The sequence below is a fragment of the Petaurus breviceps genome, unplaced genomic scaffold (assembly GCF_028583685.1).
Source record: "Petaurus breviceps papuanus isolate PSGF00001 unplaced genomic scaffold, PetGlider_PUasm1.0 108, whole genome shotgun sequence".
Lineage (NCBI taxonomy): Eukaryota > Metazoa > Chordata > Mammalia > Diprotodontia > Petauridae > Petaurus > Petaurus breviceps.
Genome location: NW_027185593.1, coordinates 3,555,850 through 3,560,021, shown reverse-complemented (window position 1 = coordinate 3,560,021; position 4,172 = coordinate 3,555,850). Strand labels below are relative to the sequence as shown.

Sequence of the window (4,172 nt, the reverse complement as noted above, 5' to 3'; positions counted from 1 at the left end):
CTCACAAGAGCCCTGTGAGGTAGGTAGTGCAACTATTATTACCCCAATTTTGTAGATGAAGAAACTGAGGAGCAAATAAGTGACAGCTACTAAGTGACGGAGTAAAGACTCAAGCCTAAGTATGGAGAGTCCCCCTCTGGTGCTCTTTCCCCTCCATCACTGCCTCTCATTCATACCACTCCTCTCTGCTTTGAATACTTCCTTTCAGTCAAATCTTGTCCCTCTTCTCTGCATAGACTTCACATAACACAATCTGGTTTATGTCTCTTCTATCACTTCAACAACCTTCCCTGAGCAGCTCTCTTACTTTTATAAAATCAGAAGGGCCACATTTCTATGTATAAGAAAATACGTTTTATGGGGCCTCTAGGTGGCTCAGTGAGTAAATCACCAACCCCGGAGTCAGGAGGACCCGAGTTTGGTTCTGGCCTCAGACACTTAACACCCACACAAAAAAAACTAGCTGTGTTACCTTGGGCAAGTTACTTAACCCCAAATGCCCTCCAAAAGAAAAAAAAAAGAAAAGAATACATTTTAATATTCTTCTGTGGTTTTGCTTGTCTACTCATGTTTTCATTTGTTTCTTCCATTAATAGGTAAGCTCCCTAAGGACAGAAATGGTGCCACCTGCTTTTGCTATAAATGGTAATAGTACCTAATGGAGTACTTTTCACTTAGACTCAATGAAATGTTACTGACTAGGCCTTAGATGCTTAATGGTTAAATGTAAAAATATGATTCATTGTGAGTATGAGTAAAAGTATGGTTATACAGCAGGATCTTAGTCTGATAGATGACTTGGTATAACCAAAAAGAAAGAGGATATATTCTATATGATTCATAGACTTAAATCCAACATGATAATCAATCAAGTCTATTACACTGTCCAATATAAGGCAAAACTTTTGCAAATATTGAATCTAGAGCTCTGATTTTGACATTTTAATTTCTCTTAAATGTATCCACTCCCTGTAACAATGAAATAATCAGCCTATATTAGCCAAGCTTAGACTTCAAGTTACTGAATCTGTATCTTTTCACAGTAAGAACACAACTATAAAAGGTACTAATAAAGCAATTTTTAAAAACCAACTAAATTATGATTACCCAAACCTTATTTTTCATAGGAAATAAGCAATCCTGACAACTGGTCAAAATAAAAATATCCAGCCTTTAAAAGAATAATAAAAGAATGGAACATTCTAATCTTCTGTGGACAAAATGCCCCATGGTAGAGACATCAAACCTATGAAAAAGATAAGGCCTGGCAAAAATATCAGTAAGACAAAAAACTGCAAAATCTGTTCTGAGATGTTCACAATTCCTAATTTTTGTGTTACTTAAAAAAAGCAAGTTAGAAACATTATGGATTCTCTCTAATTTGATTATGTTTAGTTTTACTAAGAGATGTTCTACTGGAGGACAGTAGAAGAAATAGGTTGGGGGCGGCCAGGTGGCTCAGCAAGTAAGAGCACTGACCCCAGTGTTGGGATGACCTGGGGATCGAATTTGGGCTCTGATACTTAGCACCACACCCAGAAATAACTGGCCGTGTAACCTTGAGCAAGTTACTTAACCCCAATTGCTTTAAAAAAAAAAAGAAGAAATAGATTGATGGAATAAATGAGTCATTTGCAGTTTTTCAAATAATTATTTAACAAAATAAAATTAGACATATTGCATTTTCTATGTGACATAAACCATGTTGTTAACAGCAGACTATTTCCAAAATTAAAAGCTAAAAGGTAAAAATGTTCAACTTAAGGTTGGGAGATTCGGTCTCCTTTCAACCAAACCATTATTTGGCCACTTCCTCACCAAATTCCTATTACTGTGTAAGTTTTTGTGTGTATATATACACCTATACACACATATATGTATACATTCACATATTCATATATGCACATATATTCAGATAGAGAGATCTAGTTACTTCTCTGTAACTCTGTAAATGGTCTCTGAAAGCAGCTGCAGTAGAAAAATTCATCACTATAAAGTCAACAAAGGGATGAACATCGGTCTATAAAGCACATCTTACCAAAAAAATTTGAGCGATTCTATTATTATTTCCACAACTGCTTTGGAATATATGTGTATGTGTATGGAATAGCTGTCTTTTCAAAAACCTTAGCTCAGAACAGGACATAAAGAAAAAGGTGTCTTATTTATCTAATTGCAAGCTCAGTTAACATCTTTGGGATGACCCCAGAGAGCCTAGCAATGACCTTGCTAAAATAACTGCAGAACTAGACAATCCTCTGATCCACTGGTATTTAAATTTCCATGGGTTCAGCTTTTCAGTGCTAAGTTTATTTCCAACAGCAACTGTTTTCTTCTGGATCAAAGTAGACTCTAGTCATCAAAATCCAAAAAGGTCATAATAATAGTAGGCCCTGTAGCCTTTGGAAACATAGTGGGCAATGCCCAAATGGTAGAATCCTGGTAGGAATACCGGAATCCCAATTACTGGGTTAGGAATGAGGAATGACTAGGTCTGCCCCACCTTGCACCCCCCCTTCCTAATTATATCTGCTGATATAATAGCAGAGCACCTATGACAATGAGAAAGGTACCAATCATAAGTGGCAAGTGCTATAGCTTTGTAAGGGATTTTGGGAGGGTTTTTTTTATTTTTTTGTCTTTTTGCAGGGGGAGAAAGCAGGGAAATTGGGGTTAAGTGATTTGCTCCAAGTTCACATAGTAAGTGTAAGTGTCTGAGGTCGGATTTGAACTCAGCTCCTCCTGACTCCAGATCGCCACCTAGCTGCCCCTGGGAGGGCTCCTCTTAAACTGAAGGTCAATATAGCCATCATCTGTGCTAGAAAGCTTGGAGTACTTCACTTTACAACTGGGAATCCCAGTAGTTACATTGTTACAGGATGGCCTCATATCAAAGAGACTGTTTCCTCAGCTGGATTCTCCGGCCCATCTTCCCGACCAGCTGGCGAACGTTATGCCCCTCCGAGAGCAAATGAACGACCGCCGGCCAGCAGGAATCGGACTGCTTCCCTCCGAGGTCGGGGTTGCTTTGTTTTGGGGTCTGTTCCCTTAGTGCTCAGCATGGTTCCTGACATACTAGTGGCATTTAATAATTTCTTGATTGACTGAATGATCGACCCTGGTCAAGTCATTTACCAGCTTGTCTGTCTTATTTCCCTGTTTTGGAAACAAACGCAGTGTCTGTGAAAATGCTTTGAAAGGTGTAAAACACTGCATAAGTGGTTAAATAATTATTCTTTGACATTGCTGCTTGATTTTCTTCTTTTTTATTCCTGCACTTAATGTTACTCTTCTCCACTCCCAAATCTGGTACTTTTCTCTGCCTCTCTACTACTTTTTAGAGAGTTAAAAACAATAACACTCCCATTCATTCTAATTCTTCTATACAACATGAGTAATGTGAAAATATGTTTAATAAGAATGTATATACAGAGCCTATATCAGATTGAGCGCTGTCTTGGGGATGGGAGGGGGAAGGGAGGTGGGGAAAAAATTTTAAACTTGTGGAAGTGAATGTTGAAAACTAAAAATAAATAAATAAATTTACAAAATAAAAAAAAATGACGAAGCAAAACACATACACACACAAAGCAACAGATGTAAAGAAATAATAGGAAAGTACCAGAGGTGCCCTAGATCAGAGATGTTAAACTTGAGGCCCATTGCCAAAGGCAGAGTCAGATTAAAATGTCATTTGGAAATGTTTAACAAAATAAATAAAACTACAATACAACACAAATCATGTTAATCTTGTGTTTTTGTAAGTCAGTATGCAGCCAAAAGAAATATGTTTCTATTTGAGTGTGATACACTGCTCTAGAAGAGTTCCCAGGTTCACAAAAATCCTATCTCAGGATCTTAAAAGAAATAGCTTAGAAGGAAGCCCAGATAGCAGAATAGCTTTGAAAACAATGTGTAGTACTTATTGTATAGGTTTTTTTTTTTTAAGTAAAGAGTATGAAACAAATTCATGGTTTTATAGTGATTCCTCTTTTTATGTTGTGTTGTGTACATGGAAATGTTCTTTTTTTCCTACCTATTTAAGGTAAAAATGAATAATAATTTAAAAAAAGGAATAGCTGCTGTGACTCATGAGTGACTGTCAGTGATCTTGAGGGGGAAAGAAAAGTGGAGAATGGGCAGAACTAGGAGGGGTGGGTAGAAGAAGCAGA

General features: G+C 37.2%; 1 pseudogene; it reads right to left on the bottom strand.

Moving 5' to 3' along the window:
- Positions 1 to 2,359: 2,359 nt before the first annotated feature.
- On the bottom strand, positions 2,360 to 2,889 carry LOC138153614 (transmembrane protein 230-like; annotated as a pseudogene).
- Positions 2,890 to 4,172: the final 1,283 nt, after the last annotated feature.